The sequence below is a fragment of the Lissotriton vulgaris genome, chromosome 1_1 (genome assembly GCF_964263255.1).
Source record: "Lissotriton vulgaris chromosome 1_1, aLisVul1.2, whole genome shotgun sequence".
NCBI classification, from domain to species: domain Eukaryota; kingdom Metazoa; phylum Chordata; class Amphibia; order Caudata; family Salamandridae; genus Lissotriton; species Lissotriton vulgaris.
In genome coordinates, this window is record NC_141685.1 from 823,199,101 (window position 1) to 823,222,204 (window position 23,104).

Below are 23,104 nucleotides of genomic sequence, written 5' to 3' on the forward strand. Positions count from 1 at the left end.
AGTGACTTCTGGTCTTTGCGCACTTTGACACTGTGGCGCAGTGTAAAGTGCGTGCGCTCCCTGAGTGCGTGTGTGAGATTGGCCCGCTCTCCCATAGGAATGCATGGGGAATGTCTGTGTCCCTGGTAGTTCCTGATGCGTGAGGTGTGCATGCTCAAGTTTGGTATGTGCGAACTCGTGAGAGTGAATGCTGCGCAATGGTATGTGTGGCGTGTATGTGTCTTGTGCGGAAGCGCCACTTCTAGGAGTTGGCATATTAGTGTAAAATATGCTTGGCGTGTGATTGGCTGGAGCTGGCTGGGATGCCAGGCTCCAGGAAGTCTGTGTGGGTCTGCCCTGGTGGTGAATGGAGAGATTAGCATGCTGATGTGAGGGAGGGGCTGTGCCTGTGTCCTGAATGAGGCTGGGTTTCCCCCACACAATGCTGGGTCCGCCCCCTGTGATGCGACTGATGACCCTAGCCTGCCTGATGAATGAAAGGGGTGATTGAGCCATCAACAGTGCTCACAGACCAGCTGCGACTGGTTCTGCCCCCACCCTGCACCTACAGACAAAAGAAAAGGTGTATAAAAGAGGGGCTGTGACCCACATGAAAATGTTCTTGTTCTCAACTTGAATCTGACCAGGGGCATGCTGCTGCTGGGGCCCGGGTAAGGCTTGCCTCCCTGGGCCCTGCCCAGCCCCTGGACTCCTGAAGAACTTTTGCTGGACTTTAATAGGGCTTATAGTGCCTGGAAGCGCTGTATTTGCTGTCTAGCGCTTTATCTTTCCCCTAAGCGCTGAGAGCGCTTTGTTTGGCCCCTTGGCGCCGGAGAGCGCTGTACTTTTAGCCCCTAGCGCTCCATAGCGCTTTATTTTGCTGATAGCGCTCCGAGCGCTTTATTCTTGGAAGCCGGTGCCCACCCGGCATTGGCCCAGAGGTTGCCGCTGTTTTTGCCGAGCGAGTGCCCACCTCGCTTTATTGTTATTTTAAAGCCGGTGCCCACCCGGCATTGCCCCGCTGGAGTGCCACCTCGTGCCAGTTATTTAAAAGGAAAGCCGGTGCCCACCCGGCATTTGCTGCTGTCTACTGCCGGGCCGCCGCTCTGCCTGCGACGACCCAGAAGCGGTTGGGCAGCCGGCCAATCCCGGCGTGGCCCCAACCAGAAGTCCCGCCTGCCGCCACCGGCAGGAGAAAGAAGCCGAGTGATGGCCACCCGGGGCTCCCGTGAGCTGGGGAGAGCCCTGGGCCCGCCAGGAAGCAATCGCCAGATGTCGCGGGGCTCCCAGGACCAGGAGGGAGCCCCGGTGGAGGAGGAGAGCGCCGCCGAGCACCAGAGACCCGGTGAGTGTGTGCGGAAGGGAGGGGGGCGTCGGGGCACATTGCCGGTGCCCGCCCCTCCCCTCCAGAGCGAGACCCTTGTCCCGAGAGGCCCCTGAGGCCTCGAGTGATGCCGAGTCCCCCGAGAGGGACTCCGCCTAACCCCCCACCTTGCGCCACACGCCCGAGAGGCTCTGAGGTGCCATTCTGCTTTTTGAGCCCAGGAGAGGCTCATGGGGGCATATTGGATCAGAGCCTGAGAGGCTCCTTAAGGCGCCACCATTGTCTTAAGAGCCCACGAGGCTCAAGGGGGCATTCCTTTGTTCTCGAGTCCCCAGGAGGGGGACTCCAACAATGCCCGCAATTGTGCCTACAGCCTAGAGAGGCTCAGGGCACCCCCAGTGTTCCCGGGTCCCCCGTGAGGGACCCCACTGCCCAGTGAGGCTACATCTTTTTGTTGAGAGCCCCGAGAGGCTCAGGGGGACATTTCATTTCTACAGAGCCTGTGAGGTTCTCAGATGCCACATTTGTTTAAAGAGTCCAGCGAGGCTCCCACATTGGCCCCATTGATGTTCTTGAGCCCTGGAAGGCTCCAACGTATCCCCACCAGCGTTCCTTCAACTGCCCAGCACTTCGTGGGCAGGTGCACCGTTTAGGACCCTGACATTGGGACTGCCACAGGTTGTGGTTTACGTGACTGTGTTGCATAGTTGCTTGTCCTTACACCTCTGAATGGGTAGATTATTCATCATGTGTTTCCTGCACCTCTGAATGTGTTTTTATACGTCATGTGCTTTGCTTTTACACCTCTGAATGTTTTTTTAGGCATCATGTGTTTCCTTCCTTACATCGCTGAATGTAGGTTCTGCATCATGTGTTCTCCTTCCTTAGACCCCTACAGGTATTGTGATACTTAGGTGGTTGTTTTCTTGCTAGGACAGGTGTTGCTAGCGAAGCCCAGGTTTCCTGTGTAATCTCCTAAGGTAGTGAGGGTTGCATAGGTGGTGCTCACCTGGTACCAGTAGATACTGGTTGTGGGCTTATGTTCTATTTGATGCTAAAGTGAATATTATTCTATGTGCAAGTGCTAATTCTACCTAGTGCTAAGTTCTAAAAGTGCTGATTCCTGACAGTGGTCCATGTGGCCCTGTCTTGTACATATCCCCTGTAAATTCTGCCCGTGCCTGTTGGCACATTGTAAAGTGTGTGTTTATCTAATGTGCTTTGATGTAATACAAAGGCGATTTTTATATATAACCTTGTGTGGAGTTTCCTTTGTGGTGGGCCTTGGGTGTTGTTGCTGGGGTGGGTGCGCAAATACTTAACTCATATCGCCAGTTCTAGTTTAATCTGACTGCTCGCGCCACGTTACCTAGAGGGTGAGCAGGGGTTATCTTGGCGTGTAACTCCCTTGCCCTGACTTGGGAGTGGTGGTCTCTGAATGACTTTGGCGCAAGCCCTGGCCAGCCAGGGATCCCATTTCTAACATTGGACGCAGCGGTGAGGATAAGGATTTGTGTTTGCGTTGTACCACAGTGGCAACTGGCCGCACTACAAAACTCTGCATTGTAGATAAATCACATTTTGGGGATTATTGTATGGAGTTTGCTAAAAATGTCATTTCTGTGGAAATGAGTTTCTTGTGCACTGTGAGTTAGGTGTCCCTAGCTCGGGAGGGTAGATCATCCCCTAAGTGCAGTGTGTTTTCTGGATTCCCCAGAAGGGTGGCATCCAGTGGTGGCAGCATAAGTATGTTCAGTGCATGTGTCCCCCGTCCCTGCCGTGGAGTTATGGTACCTGTGTAACGTGTGGTCAGGTTGTGAAATCAGGGGTGGTAGAAACTGCCTTACCAGTCTGGGGAGGGGTGTGTGTGGATGAATGGTGTGTGGCACTGGACGTGTGTGTGAGTTCTCTGGATGGGGAGCTTGCTGAATGCTTGTGTACTCTTGTTTTGCTCAGATACCTAAGTTCTGTGTGTTAAACTTTTCCCAAGAACGTCTGCAGACAGTGGAGCCTGCTTCTGATTTTCTGTGGTCTGTTTAGAGACAGATATTTGGAGTTGGTAATGTTCTGGGAGGAGGGAGGCATAGGGGATGGAGTGATTCCAAAAGGAGTGGCTGAGGTGTCTTCCAGCCCAGTGTGGTGGAAGAGGTGCAGTGTACCCCAGCTAGGTCTCGGTGTAGGGGCTCACGTCCTGTCTCAAGAGGAGAAGGAGTGGGTGGGACTGCATGTCTCCAGGTGCCCGAAACCCAGTGTCAGGGCCTAGAATGTTTCTGCAGGGAACATCAGGTCGGGGGCCTAAGCTGTACCAATAGGTCATTTGAGGAAGATCTCCCATAATATTTGAAGAATGTAGAACATCATTGAACATGATTTCATGGGTGGGCCTGAAGCTCATGGGAGTTTCCCCTGCCCCTGTGCCATTGTTGGGGAGTGACCCTAAGGAAAGTTCTGGTCTTCCAGCCCAGTGTGGTGGAAGTGGCTCAGAGGAGCACAAGCCTGGTCTTCGTAGTCTGGGTGTTTGTTTTCTTAGGAACACCAGGTGAGGGAGCCTAGCATGTCCGTATGGAGCGTCCTTCTAGGGAGATCACCCAGTGTGGAGAGAACGTGGAGCGCCTGTAAGCAGGGCTCTAGTAGTTCTGCTATCTGGCAGTACCGCTCCAGTTGGGAGGGTGCAGAAGTCCAGATGGAGGGGTGCGAGGGGGATAGGTTCCCCAGTGGAGTAACCAGTGGGTCAGGGGCCAGCCAGAAGGGTTGTGTGGCCAAGAAGTGACCAGGGTGATGCCACTTCTGTCCTGAGTGTCAGGCAGACTTGTACACGACACATTAGTTGTGTCACCCTCAAGGAAATCCTGGTGCGCCAGGCATCTGACCAAAGGGGTACGTCCCTCGGTTGGGGAGCCAGCAGCCGGTGTGTCCGGATCTGGATGAAAGGGCAACTGTACGTAGTGTCCTGAAGTTACAAGAAGGAACTCCTGCCTGAAGAGAAGGAACCGGGTAAGCTGTATGGGGGATTGACCTGCAGTGGTTGCCTTGCTGCTGAAGGAGGAGAGAATTTGAATCCCAGGTGGTAGACCAGTTAAGGGAGCGGTGACCTATCTGTCATGACCAGCCTGGTGTCCTGTAGGCACCGCACTGAGCCGCGTCTGCCTTCGGCCGCGCAGCCTATGCCGCTTGCCGTCCCCGTCTCGACGCGGTCCGCGAGCCGCCGCCTGCGCCGCATCTGGCAACCCGCAAAGTGCAACGCCTCACTACACCGTTCTTGTGCTGGTCTGACTGTGGTCACTGCTGCTGAGGGAGTAAAGGTCCCGAACTGGTGGGAGAGTTGTGTTCTGGAGGGTGCTTCACAAGTAGAGGTAGGGTAGGGCATTCTTGCCCGTGACCTCTGGTCAGCCTGAGGGTGTGGACCCTAGGTTGAAGGATCAGTGGTAGTTTGGAACTACACTGAGAAAGGGAGTGGAGAATGGCTATGTAGGCCAGGGGTTACCACCCCCCACTCTGTGGATTGGTAGGGACCAGTGGTATCTGGGTGGCCTAGGGTCTGGTCCTAGGCGTGGGCAACTAAGGAGTACCAGTGGGGTAGCCTAGTTGGGCCTGTTTTTTTTTAAAGTATGTGCTTGTCTTATGGATAAACGTGGCGTAGAACCAGAGGGTGTCCCTGCAGTGCGGGCCCGCGTCCGTGTTCTATCGCCCCAAGCAGGGAAGTCCATCACGGTGGTGATTGTTCTCCCCTGCGTTTTGGCTGGAAGGGGGTTGTGTTGGACTTGGCCTTTCTGGCAGGTTCACCCCTGAACTTTTTGCCTAGTGACTTCTGGTCTTTGCGCACTTTGACACTGTGGCGCAGTGTAAAGTGCGTGCGCTCCCTGAGTGCGTTTGTGAAATTGGCCCGCTCTCCCATAGGAATGCATGGGGAATGTCTGTGTCCCTGGTAGTTCATGATGCATGAGGTGTGCATGCTCAAGTTTGGTATGTGCGAACACGTGAGAGTGAATGCTGCGCAATGGTATGTGCGGCGTGTATGTGTCTTGTGCGGAAGCGCCACTTCTAGGAGTTGGCATATTAGTGTAAAATATGCCTGGCGTGTGATTGGCTGGAGCTGGCTGGGCTGCCAGGCTCCAGGAAGTCTGTGTGGGTCTGCCCCGGTGGTGAATGGAGAGATTAGCATGCTGATGTGAGGGAGGGGCTGCGCCTGTGTCCTGAATGAGGCTGGGTTTCCCCCACACAATGCTGGCTCCGCCCCCTGTGGTGCGACTGATGACCCTAGCCTGCCTGATGAATGAAAGGGGTGGTTGAGCCATCAACAGTGCTCACAGACCAGATGCGACTGGTTCTGCCCCCACCCTGCACCTACAGACAAAAGAAAAGGTGTATAAAAGAGGGGCTGTGACTCCATGAAAATGTTCTTGTTCTCAACTTGAATCTGACCAGGGGCATGGTGCTGCTGGGGCCCGGAGAAGGCTTGCCTCCCTGGGCCCTGCCCAGCCCCTGGACTCCTGAAGAACTTTTGCTGGACTTTAATAGGGCTTATAGTGCCTGGAAGCGCTGTATTTGCTGTCTAGCGCTTTATCTTTCCCCCTAAGCGCTGAGAGCACTTTGTTTGGCCCCTTGGCGCCAGAGAGCGCTGTACTTTTAGCCCCTAGCGCTCCATAGCGCTTTATTTTGCTGATAGCGCTCCGAGCGCTTTATTCTTGGAAGCCGATGCCCACCCGACATTGGCCCAGAGGTTGCCGCTATTTTTGCCGAGCAAGTACCCACCTCACTTTATTGTTATTTTAAAGCCGGTGCCCACCCGGCATTGCCCCGCTGGAGTGCCACCTCGTGCCAGTTATTTAAAATTAAAGCCGGTGCCCACCCGGCATTTGCTGCTGTCTACTGCCGGGCTGCCGCTCTGCCTGCGACGACCCGGAAGCGGTTGGGCAGCCGGCCAATCCCGGCGTGGCCCCAACCGGAAGTCCCGCCTGCCGCCACTGGCAGGAGCAAGAAGCCGAGTGATGGCCACCCGGGGCTCCCGTGAGCTGTGGAGAGCCCCCGGCCTGCCAGGAAGCAACCGCCAGATGTCGCGGGGCTCCCAGGACCAGGAGGGAGCCCCGGTGGAGGAGGAGAGCGCCGCCGAGCACCAGAGACCCGGTGAGTGTGTGCGGAAGGGAGGGGGGCGTCGGGGCACATTGCCGGTGCCCGCCCCTCCTCTCCAGAGCGAGACCCTTGTCCAGAGAGGCCCGTGAGGCCTCGAGTGATGCCGAGTCCCCCGAGAGGGACTCCGCCTAACCCCCCACCTTGCGCCATGAGCCCGAGAGGCTCTGAGGTGCCATTCTGCTTTTTGAGCCCAGGAGAGGCTCATGGGGGCATATTGGATCAGAGCCTGAGAGGCTCCTTAAGGCGCCACCATTGTTTTAAGAGCCCACGAGGCTCAAGGGGGCATTCCTTTGTTCTCGAGTCCCCAGGAGGGGGACTCCAACGATGCCCGCAATTGGGCATACAGCCTAGAGAGGCTCGGGGCACCCCCAGTGTTCCCGGGTCCCCCATGAGGGACCCCACCGCCCAGTGAGGCTACATCTTTTTGTTGAGAGCCCGAGAGGCTCAGGGGGACATTTCATTCCTACAGAGCCTGTGAGGTTCTCAGAGGCCACATTTGTTTAAAGAGTCCAGCGAGGCTCCCACATTAGCCCCATTGATGTTCTTGAGCCCTGGAAGGCTCCAACGTATCCCCACCAGCGTTCCTTCAACTGCCCAGCACTTCGTGGGCAGTTGCACCGTTTAGGACCCTGACATTGGGACTGCCACAGGTTGTGGTTTACGTGACTGTGTTGCATAGTTGCTTGTCCTTACACCTCTGAATGGGTAGATTATTCATCATGTGTTTCCTGCACCTCTGAATGTGTTTTTATACGTCATGTGCTTTGCTTTTACACCTCTGAATGTTTTTTTAGGCATCATGTGTTTCCTTCCTTACACTGCTGAATGTAGGTTCTGCATCATGTGTTCTCCTTCCTTAGACCCCTACAGGTATTGTGATACTTAGGTGGTTGTTTTCTTGCTAGGACAGGTGTTGCTAGCGAAGCCCAGGTTCCCTGTGTAATCTCCTAAGGTAGTGAGGGTTGCATAGGTGGTGCTCACCTGGTACCAGTAGATACTGGTTGTGTGCTTATGTTCTATTTGATGCTAAAGTGAATATTATTCTATGTGCAAGTGCTAATTCTACCTAGTTCTAAGTTCTAAAAGTGCTGATTCCTGACAGTGGTCCATGTGGCCCTGTCTTGTACATATCCCCTGTAAATTCTGCCCGTGCCTGTTGGCACATTGTAAAGTGTGTGTTTATCTAATGTGCTTTGATGTAATACAAAGGCTATTTTTGTATATAACCTTGTGTGGAGTTTCCTTTGTGGTGGGCCTTGGGTGTTGTTGCTGGGGTGCGTGCGCAAATACTTAACTCATATCGCCTTCAAGTTTAGCCTGACTGCTCGTGCCACGTTACCTAGAGGGTGAGCAGGGGTTATCTTGGCGTGTAACTCCCTTGCCCTGACTTGAGAGTGGTGGTCTCTGACTGACTTTGGCGCAAGCCCTGGCCAGCCAGGGATCCCATTTCTAACAGGGTCACAAAAAGGCTCGCATGATTTATCTAAGTTAACACGACCAAAGACTGAGAGTGGGGTGAATTTCCCAAATTTTTCTTTGTATCATAAATCTTTTTTGTTAAACCAAGCTTCTAGATGGCTTGATGCTCGCCCCACTTTCTCCCCCCTATGGACAACATTAGAACTGGCGTACATATCTCCCTTTTCTTTCCTAGAATACCTCTCTTTTTCTTGTTCACCACAGTCTATATCTACTCCGATTCTCAAATATACCTTAAAAATGTTACCGCCTCCTTTAATTTCCTCTTTCCACGATCAAACTATCTGGCATAACTCATCGATTTTAATAAATAATAAACCTTTCTTCTGGAAGTCATGGAGAAGTCGTTGTCTTATATGGGTACATCAATTATTTCATCAATCACGTATTCTCCCATTCTCAGTTGTTGCAGAGTCCTTTCATCTTCCTTCTTCCTTTCGTACCAATTATCTTAGATTAACACAAGCACTTCAATCTGCATATGATTTGCATATCCAGTTATCCTCTACACCACCTCAGGAGTCTTCTAACGTATCTCAATTACTCACTTTGCTTACCAGAGGAACTAGGGCGTCCAAAAAGTATTCTTTCTTACACGCTCCACCATCACCACGCATCAAGACAAAGGTGGAGGAGGCATGGGAAGTAGACATGGGCTTTTCATGGTCTGTAGAACTCTGGGATAGACTATGGGTAAAGTTACGGAAATCATCTAGGGCTGCAAACACTATCCAGACTCTATTTTTCATCTATAATCGACTCCTACTTTCCCCATTAACACTTAGTAAAAGATATCCTGACCTGTCCCACGCTTGTTGGTCCTGTTCAACACCTCAAGCAGATCTGCTACACATGCTTTTCAATTGTACTCCGGTTCGCCTGTTTTGGGTTCAGGTATGGTCTCAAATTAACAAAAAAAATTCCACTACACATCTGTTTCATATATCCCATATATTTTTAGGAAGTATATCCCCTATTTGGACTCCTTGCAATCTCAACATAAAAATAATTGACCTGCTTCTTGCAGTAGCTTTTCAGCAAATTACCAAGGCTTGGAAGGATTTTACTAAACTCTCATATCAGGCTTGGTGGTATGCTGTTTGCTACAATCATAGGTTAGACACAACGTATGTTTACCCACTTGCTTTAGCCCCAAAACAAAAACAGTTATGGGATCCGGTTACTTCATTTTTTGATTCATGTGCTCTTCACTCTCTGCCTAAATCTCACTTTCAACAAGAAGTTGCTAAACCTCCTTGAGTTCCTTTTATTGTTTTATCTTTTTTCTTTTTCTTAATAACTACATTATTACCCTGTTGTTTAATATTGTATTTCAAATGGTTGTATTATTTTTTACTTCCTGGCTGGTTATTTCTGTATTTACATTCTATGAATTGTTTTCTCTAATCTATTTGTTTGATTCTCAATATTGTGTGCTTTATTTTTGTATTAATCTCATGTATTCATTTCTTTTAATTGTTTATATGACTTTTCAAAAATTCTCAATAAACTTTATTTTGAACTGAAAAAAAGATGGAACGGCACTGGCTATGTCAGGCCCAGAGCAGTTGTTAAGCCATGTCTCCATTAGGAAAATGGCGTCAGGTTGTAGGTCTATCAGGAGATCAAAAATGTCTGCCTGATGTTTTGAGAGGGAGCGACAGTTAATATTGTAAAACGAGAAGTTGTTGGGGAGAACTAAGTTAGGTTTCGTGTCATATTGCATGTGATGGTGAGCTGGAATATCTAGTCTTATGGCTTTACCTGATTCATCAAGAATAAGCATGGGCGAATTTTGCGAATCTCGCGTTCGCGAATTTAGCGGATTTGCGAACTCGCAATCCGCAAAATCGGCGAATTCTAGCGAATTTGCAGATTTTTTTTTGTGTGTTCGCGCGGGTTTCTGCCAGTTAGCGAGGGTTTTGTACAATTTCGCAAACGCGAACTTACCTGTCGGGTCGCAAGTTTTGCGTACTTGTTGTTTCTACGTGGTCAGCCTGTTTGGGACACTCTTCTTCATCACTGCCACCCTCTGTCACCACTGCCACTCTCTGACTACTCATGCCACCCTCTGGCCCACCCATGCCACCCTCTGTTTCATCACAGCACCCTCTGGTTGTCCAGTGTACATTATTGTGGCAAAGCAAAGCACACCTTCCCTGCCTCAAGTGACCTGAATTAATTTGGGGCTGATTAATGTGTCACAGAATATTTTTTTAGCTGGCACCTGCTTCCTTAGTGCTTCCTGATTAGTGATCTTTTGCACTTGCTAAGTGCTTTCATTGTTGCAAAATTAGTTACAACACCTGCCCTGCCCCAACTGACAATAATGAATTAGGGGCTGATTAATGTGTCACTGGATTTGAACTTCCAGCCTGGATCCTGCTTGTCTCCCTTAGCTGTAATTCAGGACCTTTGTGGCATATGTGTAACTATTCTGAGGGTCAGAGCAGGGTCACATAATAGTTGCAAGTAGGCAACTGAACTCTGGAGGGGCCCCTCAGGAAGCACTACAGGAAATGGCTACTAATGATGAGCTTGAACTTTTGAACCTGGTAAGTAGTTTCAGTTTTGCTAAGATCGTATTTCTGCAATTTAGCGCTTATTCGCGGGGCGCGAAGTTGAACTGGGAAGCCGCGAACTCACGCGAACAGTGCGAGCAAGCCATAAAATCCGCTGCTCGCGGATTTGCGGATTTTGCGGGAAATTCGCGAATCTCGCGGATTGCGAATTTACCGAAAATCCGCAAAATCCGCGAGCGGAACGGATTTTCCGCCCATACTTAATCAAGAACAGTTTTGAATGTGAAGTTGCAGCCAAGGCAGACGGGGAGGTTCCCATCCACATTAAGGCAGGCGCAGGCAGACCGGGTGTTCATACGGAGGTTCAGCAGCTGGGTGGAGGTGAACTGTATTCTGTCGCTATTCGGGAGGGCAGGGGTTTGGGCCCCGGGTCCCGGGTTGGCACGGACGGGCGCAGACGGGCTCACCTTTGGCGCAGTTCCATAGGCTGCTTTTAAAGGGTCCGCTTTGGGAAGGGAATGCAACCACTAGAGCGTCCCTTACCTCAAGATGGCGGCGGCGTGTGGCACAACCCGGAAATGGGTTGTAGTGAAGAGTGCCTCGCTTCTCTGTGACCTCCCTCCACGCAAAAAGTCTGCTCTTGACTGCGGTGGACCGGGGGTTCACTGGTAACGAGGCGCGATCACACAAATGAAGATGCAGGTAAGTTAAAACCAAAATGCTGTTAGAATCGCTCTAGAAGCTAAGAGCTAAGGAAGCAACTTCTTAAAATACTCATCCTTTCTCTGTTGCTGTGGTCAGGCAAACAGCAGAGGGAGACCCATTTTCCGACCGCAGTTATTGGAACATGAATAGTGAGTTTGGTCTGAAGGAGAAATCTGTACACTAATAATAACGTGTTTCTTATATAGCACTTCATACTGAAGTTCAGCCGTTTTTTCTTAAAAAAATAAAAAGTGGCATTATTATCCAGAGCACACATAACTGTTTGAAAGGAATGCTCTCTGGCTTGGCCTTGACATTTTTTTACTCAGGAGCTGTGGATCATAAAATGGGTCGTCAGCATAAGTTCAACACATAAGGCATTCTTTGAAGCATAGAGGAGACGAAACACATTCGGGCTCAAAAATAAATTCTAAACTTTTTCTTAAGTAGAGACATGATTCAGACTCTACCCAAATGGGTTTTACGAGTCACACAGTAGTACAATATATAGTTATAACAAATGAGTTTTCAGTGACAAATCTTCTGGGTATTTGTCCAAAGAAACAGTCCTGGAATTATAAAATAAAATATGGACGTTGTGTAGGTTATTCCACATTTCGTTTGAGTTTACGGGTGATTCATTGTAATCCTGCAGCAGCAATAAGGCAGCCCTAAATTATTAATACTGCTGCTATCGGTATTACTGCCAACCTTATTGCGTAAGCAGACGTGAAGGGGCCTTGGGGTTCATCCCAGAAAATGTGACAATTTTCATAATTGACAATTTGCGCGTAATAGACTCTAGTCATGATCAGTGGTCGAAGCTCATTGAAAAAAGTGGGGCCAGTGAGCTTATGGGTAGGGTCAAATGCGTGGCTAAAAAAAAAAATACTTAACTTTATTCTGTCTTTCACATTCAGGTAAATACATAAAATATAACCTACATCCTAAATTAAAAATAAATGCAAGCTAAGTTAATCAGTAGGAAATGCACTGTCACACATTATTATACCTTTATTAGCCAATGCACTGCACAGGCCTGTGTCTGACCCCAGAGGGTCACAGAATTGAATCCTGGTTGGTGCACTGGAGAATAGTGACTTGTATATGTCTAGTGCTACAGGTCCCAGTCTGTGACAGAAAGCACTATAAGCAAATAAGCCATTATTTTAAACTTACATTACACACATATATGATAGGCTGCTACAAAATGTGAAAAAGGTTTAATATAAAAAAAAGTGCTTCAGAATTATAGATTTTAGTAATACCCAGACTGTAGATAGTGTATTTTTTTTATAACTGTTCTTTAAAAGCACACACTTTACAGCTCAGCTTGTAACTCTTTGATACTATCATACATTTATGTCATCAGGTAGCTGTAAGTGATTCCATCTATTTAGACCAATACTGGTTTCCAAGTACTCTTTCCATTTGCGGATTAACCAGTTACACACATTTACATTTCTTTCAGACAAGCAGGCACCCGTGAAAGAAGGCTTGAGTATCTTTCTGCCCCTCCCTCGGTTTCACAGGGCAGGAGAATCTCTGCCTTGCACTTCAGCTTTAATATGGGAGTAGGTGACGCAGCGGTGGCGCAAGGAGCTTGTAAATAAGCCCCTAAGTGCCAGATATGTAAAGATTTAACACAGCACATCTCTGAATCCATATTTGCTTGGATTTGCAACAAGGAAAGCACAGGATAGAGACGTAGCCACAAACCTTGGCCTGCTGCTGCCATTTATCCAGTAGGCAGATCCGCAACCAGGCTGCTTTGCACGAACCACACTTTTGCACCATGGTGCATAGGCGAGTGTGCGGTATGTAGCATTGGGTTTCTACTGGAAGGATATCCATTCAGTACCAGTGGCTACTCGCCATAGGAGTGCTGCCGGGTGGTGGGAAAGGGAGGGGCAGGGTGAGGGATAGTGGAGTCCGACATACGACGGACAGGAGTAAGCTAAGTAATTGTGGCCTAGATGTATCAAGCCGTTTGCGAATCGCAAACGGTCTATTTGCATGTTTTGGCATGCATCAAAAATTCGCAAATTAAGGAATCGCAAAAATTTGCGATTCCTTATTTTGCCATAGCATTTAAGGAATCGCAATTTTGCGATTCCTTAAATGCTATGTATGTAGCATTTTTAAATTGCAAATTCTGGTTAAGAAATCGCAAATTAATACCAACTTGTAGTTGATGTTAATTTGCAAATTCTTTTAAAAATGCACAATTTGGCATTTTTGATGGTGGCATGTGACGCACACACATGGCCATAGTGCATGTATGTGCGCCATATGCACACAAATGTACATTTCAGGGGTGCAGCAGGGTGTCCTTGAGACACCCCTGCACCCTTGAAATTATTCTCAATCTGAGATTAGCAAATTGCAAATCGCAAATTGAGATTAATTTCAAAATCATTCCTATGAGCCTCCTGGCCCATAGGACTGAATGGGAAATTATTCCTTAATTGCGAATTCGCAAATAAGGAAGATTAAGAAATCGCTAAAAAATAGCGATTTTTTACATATATCCCATTTTGCGATTTCTAAATAGGGATTCCTTAAAAATCGCTATTAAGAAATCCCAAAATGGAATCTTGATACATCTGCCCCTAAATGAATAAAACAATTTACCTTGCGCACGCTACATCGCCAACTTGGCGATGCAGCATGCCCCACCTCACTGCCTGGCAGCACTCCCACGGCGAGCCGCCACTGTTCAGTACCAATTCCTATTCATAGCCAAAACCAGAAACGTCCGACACAACTACAGCACAGCAATGGTAAACCGGTTTCTGGAGGAAATCAACACATACCTCTCTTTTTCACTTGCTTTTACTAGGCATTAGCACTTGATGCAAAGCCTTGTCTGTATATCTTAGTAGATCGAGATTTGAGTCAAATACTACGAGTGTTTATGTTGTCTCACCCTAGTATCTATCGACTTGGGGATGAGAAAAGAGCGCCATTTCATTGGGAAACTGCTTTTTCGCTGGAAAGCCGACACCGCTGTTGCCTCTTTGGGCTGCTTTGCTTCACTTTGCGTTGGTCTAGCGTCCTTGACAAACCTTTGTGAATAAGACTTTAAAGTGTTCCATATCAAGAAAAAAGAAGGGCGGAATAAGAATTGGTAGAGGTGCCTTTGCGTTGTAATCAGCAAAAAAGTGTCGAACAGGAAGACACTGAGGTGAAGAGGCAGAGCGAGGGATTTGGCAGCTCACAGTGATAATAAATGAGGAGGCAGGGACTAATTTGAAGGTTACTGACCATGATGTGATTACATTAAGAAATACCAATTCTCCTACGAATGACAGGGAATTTTAATAAGGAATGGACGGAGGGAAAACGATAAATATTCTGTGGGATTTGTAAACATCATGAGAACACCGCAACCCAGCGGCCCTACCTGCCAACAAATCATATCACCACTCGCTTAATCAGCAGACTCCATCGTTTTAGGTATTCATCTCTCTTACAACTTTCAAGGAAAATATATGTCTGCTAAAATGTAGTGATTTGAGATAACTTGGCAGGTTGATCCTCGTCTTTCTCAAACTTGTATCAATTTAAAATGCGAAACATTATTTCCGGAGAAAAACAAGGTCGAGCTTCTGTGAGAGCTTTTGGCTTTGCCAATGTCTTTTAGCCATGTTGTATAGCAGGCGGCTGATGTTCAGCATGGCTAAAAGATAGTGGGGTGGCATAGAGTAGAGTGGCATAGAGTGGAGTGGCGAGGATTAGTGTAGAGTGGAGTATGGTGGCGTAGGGTAGAGTAGAGTGGAATGGTGTAGATGGCGTAGAGTGGAATGGGGTACGGTAAAGTGGTGTATAGTAGAGTGGCATAAGATAGAGTGGCATACATTGGGGTAGAGTAGAGTTGTGTAAACTGGAGTGGGGTAGACTGGAGTGGAATAGAGTGGAGTGGCGTAGAGCAGAATGCTAAAGAAAGAATAGAATGGCATACAGTGGCATAGAGTGGTGTAGAGTGAAGTGGCATGGAATGGAGTGGTGTGGAGCGGAGTGGCATAGAGTGGAGTAGTATAGTGTTCCATAGAGAGGCATTGTGTGAAGTGGGGTGGCATAGAGTGGAGGAGAGTGTAGTGGCACAGAGTGATGTAGAGTGGAGTGGCAAAGAGTAGATTGGTATAGACTGGAGTGGTCTGACGTGAAGGTGGCATAGATTGGGGTAGTGTAGAGTAGGATCGGGTAGGGGATGTAGAGTAGAGTGATATAGGTAAGAAAAAAAGTGGAGTGGTGTAGAGTGGAGTACAAGAAAGTGGTGTACTGTAAAGTGAGGTACAGTAGAGTGACAGAGAGTAGAATGGCATGGAGTGGAGAAGAGTAGAGTGGCGTAGAGTAGATTGGCGTAGAGTAGAGTGGCGTGGCATGGGGCAAAGTAAAGAGGAGTGGCTTAGAGTGGCATAGAGTGGAGTAGCATACACTACAGTGACATAGAGTAGAGTAGAGTAGAGAGGCGCAGAGTGGAGTAGTGTGGTGTAAAGTTCAGTTGGGTAGAGTGGCCTGAAGTGGAGTGGTGTTGAGTAGATTGACATGGAGTGGGGTGGTATAGAGTGGGATGAGGTGGCATAGAGTGGGGTTGTATAGGGTAGAGTGGAGTGATGTAGAGTGGAGTCGAGTGGTGAACATGAAAATTATGTACTGTAGATTGGGGTACAGTAGAGTGTTCTACAATAGAATGGCATGGAGTAGAGAAGAATAGAGTGGCGTAGAGTAGAGTGACATAGACTGGGTTGGTGTAGATTAGAGTACCATAGAGTGGAGTGGCATAGAGTAGTGTGGTGTACAATAGAGTGGTGTAGGGTGACATAGAGTGGAAGTGAGTGACATAGATTGGAGTGGCGTAGAGTGGCATTGAATAGATGGGTGTATAGTAGAGTGTTGTGGAGTGGAGTGGTGTAGAGTGTCATACAGTGGAATTGTGTGGAGTGGAGAGTAGTTGCGTAGAGTTGAGTGTAGTGATGTGGCATAGAGAAGAGTGTCGTAGGTGGAGTGGTGTAGGGTAGAGTAGAGAGGAGCAGCATAGAGTGGCATAAAGTGGAGCGGCATGGTAAAGTGGCATACAGTAATGTAGCATACAGTAGAGTGGCATGGAGTAGAGTGGCACAGAATAGAGTAGAGCTGAGTGGCATAGACTGGAGTGGCATAGAGTAGAGGGGCGTATACTTGAGTGGAGTAGGGTAGCGCAGAGGGGAATAGAGTGGCGTAGAGTGGAATGGCTTAGAGTAGAGTGGTGTAGAGTGGAGTGACATTAACTGCTTACGAGTGGCATTGTGTGGAGTGGAGTAGCATAGAGTGGAGTAGACTGAAGTGGCATAGAGTGGCGTAGAGTGGAGTGGGTGGCATAGAGTGGTGTGGAGTGGCATAGAGCAGATTGGTATAGAGTGAAGTGGAGTAGAGTGGATGGGCATAGAGTGGCATAGAGTAGAGTGGCATTGAGTAGCGTGGCAGAGAGTGAAGTAGAGAGGTGTAAAGTGAACTAGAGTGATGTAGAGTTGTGTGGAGTGCATTGACTTGGGGTGGTATGGAGTGGGATGGAGTGGCATAGTGTGGCATGGCTTAGAGTGGAGTGACATAGGGTAAAATAGAATAGAATAGAGTGGCAAAGAATCGAGTTGCATAGAGTAAAGTGGCATAGAGTAGAGTATCGTAGAGTACATTTGCCTAGAGTGCAGTGGCATACAGTGGAGTGGCGTAGAGTAGACAGGAGTTGAGCAGAATGATGTGAAGTGGCCTATGGTAACGTTGAGTGGAATGCCTTGGTGTACAGCGGAGTGGCGTAGAGTAGAGGTACATAAAGTGGAGTGGCGTGGAGTGGAATGGAGTGGTATCGAGCGGTGGAGCGGTGTAGAGCAAAGTGGAATGAAGTGGAGTGACAGAGAGTGACTTTGGATAGCGTGGTATAGACTGGGGTAGTGGAAAAGAGTAGTGTGGAGAAGAAAGGAGTGGCATAGAGTGGTGTAGAGTGTGCTATAGAGTGGAGTGGTGCAGAGTGGCATAGATTGGAGTGGCATAGAGTGCTGTAGCATTGTGTGGAATGGAGTGGAGTGGTGTAGAGTGGAGTGACTTAGAGTGGAGTGGCATAGATGGGAATGGAGTAGTGTGAAGTGACATAGAGTGGCATAGGCTACATTGGTATAGAGTGGCGTGGAATAGAGTGGGTTGGAGTAGAGTGGCATAGGGTAAAGTAGCATGAAGTAGATTGAAATGTTGTAGAGTGCAGTAGCAGCTGGCAGGAAACAACAGTGGAGGGGCAGGGGGCAATGTGGGGGGCTTTGCACAACAAAAAAACAAATGTACTTACATTTTTGCTGAGCCGGCGTGCCTCCTCCCCTCTGTCGTGTCGTCCCATGTCTCTCCTTAACAAGGAAGCTCCCAGGCTCCATCCCCTGACCAATCACAACGCTGCACTGCAGTGTTGTGATTGGTCTGAGCACCGTAGCTCGGCGCTCAGACGGAACCTGGGAGGGTTGTCATGTTTCTCACCAGGCTGTGTAATGCAGCCTGGCGAGGAACATGTAAAGTGTGCATGACTGCTTGGGGAGGCCTGAGACGGCCATCCAAGCAGTCAAGAGCACTTTGGAGTGTTCAGCAACCACTCCTCCTGCAGTACGGACATCACCGGAGCTCAGCTCCATCCATCCTGGAAGAAAAAAAATAGCTAATATACAGAAATAACTTGTGTTATTATCATAATTTATTTTTACACTGCTACTCGAGCAGTGGGGCGACACTCCTGCACCTTAGTGGAGGAGCCGCCACTGGTAGAGTGACATAGATTAGTGTGTGGCACAGAGTGGAGTGGAGTGGTGTAGAGTGGAGTGGTGTGGAATAGAGTGGTGTAGAGTGGTGCAGATTTGCATGGATTGGAGTGGAGTGGCGTTGAGTGGCATTGTGTGGAGTGGACTGATTTTGCATAAAGTAACGTAGAGTAAAGTGGTGTAGAGTGGCATAGAGTAGAGTCGCATAGAGTGGGTAGCATAAAGTGGACTGGAGTGGAGTAGAGTAGCATGGAGTAGAGTGGTGTGTACTAGTGTGGTGTAGATTAAAAAGGCATATTGTGGAGTGATGTAGAGTGGCATAGAGTGCCATAGGTACTCTGTGGTGTGGAGTGGTGTAGAGTGGAGTGGCACAGAGTCGGGTGGCATGAAGTGGCGTACAATTGAGTGATGTAGAGTGGAGTGGCGTAAAGTAGAATGGAGTGCATTAAAGTGAGTGATGTAGAGTAAAGTTCCATGGAGTAGAGTGGCACAGAGCGGGGTTGAATTGTCAAATTTCTCTGGCTCAGCTTAGGATCAGAAGCCATGACATTTGTCACCCTGCCGGGCCAAGTTAACTACCTTTCTCTCCAGTAGCAGTACCAAAGGCCTCCCACATAAAAGGAGTAATTAACAGTGTTTCCCTCAGCTTCTGAGGAGTGAAGTGAGGGGACAAAAAATGTGCATCTATTAAGTACCTGTCACTCTGCAACAGGGCTGGGGAGAGCCCAGGCACACTGAACAAAGGGGGAAGCCCAGAGAACTGTAGCCAACACAGGAGGTTCCTACTCTTTGAACTTTGGTGGGAAAGGCTCCAGCAGTGATGTCAGCAAGGGGTGGAGCTGATGTGACCAGTGACTCCTGGATGATTACATCTTGAACTTTCCCAGCATGCTGTGCAGGAGGGTTGGGATGGGGATGGAGAGGTGATGTGGCACCCCAGGATTGTCCATGGATGACTAGCTTTTAGAACCTTCCGGCACCCTTTAAAAGCTCTTTCCCAGGGGGAGGCTCTTGGTTGGTGTTTTTGTGCTCTTCGCAGCTCGACCCAAGGACTGTGACAGCCATGAACAATTGTAAGGGTGAACATCCTGATGCTCAAAACAAACCAAGGACTCTGCCCCAGTTGACCCCAGGACCAGTGGGGCTCCCCAAGGCCAGTGAGGCTGGCCCCCTTTAGACCCCTGAGGATCAGTTAGGGGAAAGCCCTGACTTCAGCACCCAGAGACAAAGACAAGGACAAAGGCTGGGGCAGAGAGACAGGAGAACCAGCCCCCTGTAGATCACACCGCTTTGGAAGTGACGAGGTTGCTGAAACTGCTCTTGGTGACTGCAGCTCACCAGCAGGAGTAAAATGAGCCCATGATCATCCAGATCATCCCACCGGGCAAGAGTTATGGCATTTTGAAGATTAGCAACCTTATACTAAACTTGGGTCTGTGCTGCCACAGTGATAATAACCCCAGGGTGGGCCAACACCCAGGGGTCACTGCACCGAGGAGTCACCTTCTTTAACCCTGGGAGGGGGTTTACCTGGGTACCCCTCACGAGACCTCCAAATGCCCAGGGATCTCAACCCATAGGCTGGATTTTCACTTGAAGGGGGGCCTGGGACCCCAACTCGAAGACCCCACCATGAGGAGGACTGCGTGGTGTGCATTTGCGCCCCTCAAAGATGACAAACGGGGCCCAGGACCACTAACTCCAGGCCCCAATGGTGATAAGAAGCAATGGGGAGTACCCCCTTACTACCCCATCACTGATTGGCATGCCTCAATCTCCGAGTACATGTCTGAGGGCGTGGGCAGCCACCAGCTTCACCAGAGCCTAACCACAGGAGCGGGCAGGGAAAGAGCAGCACTGCCGGCTCCCTTATGTCCCAGCGTCCATAAATTGTGTGTCTTTTTCCGGATCACATGGCAGCAGAGATGATGCTGCTGTGCATGGGCCAGCGGGGCTACACCACCTGGGCTACCCTGAAAAAAGGCGTCACAGGCGTGCTCGGGTGGGACTAGGCATCCCCAAGATTAAAAGGAAGAAAAAAGAAAAGAGGTGAATATTGTAAGGCTGCCTGTCAGGAAAACAGACAGTGGCTCTTCCTGGCCCAGCGGGATATCCACTTATCAGATATTCACTGCTCCTAGCTGTAGCACCCCATAATACCCTGTGGGCCTTTCTAATTTGAGTATACTTCTTGCCTTGTGGTGGCCCCAGGACATCATGGATACAACCAATAAACTTAAAAAAGGTTGGGGGGGGGGGGGCTGTAGAAGGAACATCAACCCTAGAAGTAAACTTGGTACAGCTGATCTTATGTTGTGGGATCAAGCAAATCATGACCCTTTAGGATTTCCACTCAATTGTTTAAAGCACTGGTGCGGCTGGAGTTTCTGCTTTACACCTAGGAAGGTGGCACCCTTTAGGGGTTGGGTTTATGGCTGCATTTAATGTGGCCTAAATGTGTTTAAGAAAGGAACATTGTGTGCAATGTTCTCTAGGGGCTGATCCTATAGTTGAGTTTTATGTGATCAGAAAGTGGCACTCTCTTGGGTTTGTTTGTACGGTTGCATTCTATGTTGCCTGAAGGTATGCAAAAAACACACAAAGACACCTATTAAAATGCTTTATTGATATAATAATGTTGATAGTATTTCTTGATCAAGGGGGATATGCTTTACTCACTTTATTAAGTGCATTTGCACATGGTTATTATGGATTATTGCATTTATGCACAACATTATGGTGTTTTTAACATGTGGCTTGATGATATTTATTCTTTGAATAAGCAAATAGACTTACCTTGGATATTTGTATATTTGTATGATCCTTTAGGGGGTCAAATGGTGATTATGTAATGTCATATATCTGAATAATGTATATATTTGTACATTAATGCATGGTATTTAATAGTGTGTGTGTAATAAATCTACTTTTCCTTTTTCTAAAGAAAAAGCACTGACTGAGCAATCATTTATTGAATGTTATTATTGCATGCCCGTGAGTGGTGATTATTAGCCCACACCACCGCCCCAGAGTAGGCCTTGGATTGCTCTGTTTTGCTACCCTGAGAGAATCAAGTGCCACAATAGGGTGCTTTGATCCGAGGTAAGGGGAACTAGTAGACCTATTACTTGTGCAGGCCACACAACTAAAAGCCTAATTTCCTACACATCGTGTATAAGTGCTATCCCTGTGCAAATAAATGTTTGATAGGGATTGCAATCTAATGGGTCATCTGTATCAGACCATGGATAACAACAGTCAATTTTTAACTTGCAGAGTTATCTTTTCTAACAGTAGGCTTTTTTTCCTTTAGAGTATGCATGTTTCAAAGCGTAAAAACATCTCTCTGAAAATTGCTAACCTTCTTACTTCCATAAAGCAAATGTCCCATCTCCTGAAAAGTGCTAACCTTCTTACTTACATCCCAAGGCTAGGTCAGGGCTTCACAAATACCCAAAATAAAATAGAAGGACATAAAATAAATAATGTTAGCTGCCCATATTTTTCATAAATCAAGGATATGATATTAGCACATCAAATCCACTGCCTGTTCTTAACTATGGACTTGTAATTGTTATGAGGGGTTTGTAAAATTAGCCATCTCAACTAACGGAAAATATATGTGTTGAGATGTTCACATGTGTATGTCCTGGTTATCTTTCCTCAACAACAGTAAGAGGAGAAAGTCCGATGTCATCTAGTCACAAGAAAATAAAACAGATTTGACCCGTGCCGTCAGAATGAACTAATATACCATCAACACATAGATGCATAAAATTATCCAAAGGTGAACCATTAACCTAGAATAGAGAAATACAGTCATCAATTTCCCCTATCTCACTCAAAAAACTTGCACTTTCTTGCTATTCCTTGTTCCTTAAATGATATCAGGTCAGGGAATACATCCTATTTTTTTTTAACTTGCTGGCCTGGTACATTTGAGCAAAAAGCTTAAGTCTGAGAGAAGCAGTATGAGGTAAAAATGAATGGAATCTTGAAGGCAACTTAAATCTCTGGGATAGCCACTTGGGAGAATGCAGTATTATTGGAAAAAATGAATATACAATAATCAATGCCCATGTAACTCCTCATTCCTGAGAAGATTCTCAGGGCTCAATGCGTAATCCTTGTTAATTTTGTTGATATTGTTAAGATTGGACTTGTAGAATTAAAATCCTCCACTCTGGGGCACTCATTGTGAAGTGTCTATTGTGTGGAAAAGGGTCCTAAAATTTGATGAAAGCGGATGTCCCTCTCAACTGCACGAATGAACCACATACTTTCTTCAACAAGTTCAAAAAGAGAACAGTCTAATGTCAAGTTAGAAAGATAAGAGTTTAAGAAGAATTTTCTAATTGGCAAGCAGAATTCTGGCAGTCATCAAACAGGATATCTGGTGGCAGTAATAATGTTCTTCTGGGCATGAGACACTTTATACCCCATTCACAGAACTATGAACTGGATCCAAATATGAAAAAGTACTTGCAAAGTCCTTCCACAGAGTAGAAATGTACTCAAGATCAAGCACCCAAAATAGTACAATGGAGATCCTTATTGATATACAGAAGGAATCCCCTGCTTATTTTGAAAACAGGGGGTCAACGCATGGGGAGCATTAGGCTTCATTGACTTGTCACACCAGTACTGGAATATTTAATGAGCGTTTGCTATATTCCATAGCTTATGAGGACATTTATATGAGAATGATCCTTTAAAATGCACTGTTTGACACCATCTTGTTCAAGTGCTTCTCAGGGGAGAGGCCCCCGAATCCTCCTTGACGTAGCCATATAAAGTTGGAGCTAGCATTATCCTCCACCAGTTTCAAAGGCCATCAGTCGCAACTACTGGGTATGGGTTATCCAGTCAATGCTTAATTTGTGCCACTGTTTGAAGGTGCTTGGCACCACAACTTATTTCTAAACACTGGCACTTATTTAGGACAGTACAACACAAGGTAGCACTCCTTGCCTATTTTTTTTAAATATATATATATATTTGTTATGTTTTTATTTGCATTTTGCACAAAACAAAAAACAAAAGAAAACTTTGGTTACAGTCATACAAAGGCATTCATATACAATCTTCAGCACAAATAATCCCACATCATCACCCCTTCGGGTATCTGGAGCTTGTGTAACCCACCCATTCACCATTCCCCACTGAAGTGAGCCATGATTTTTCCC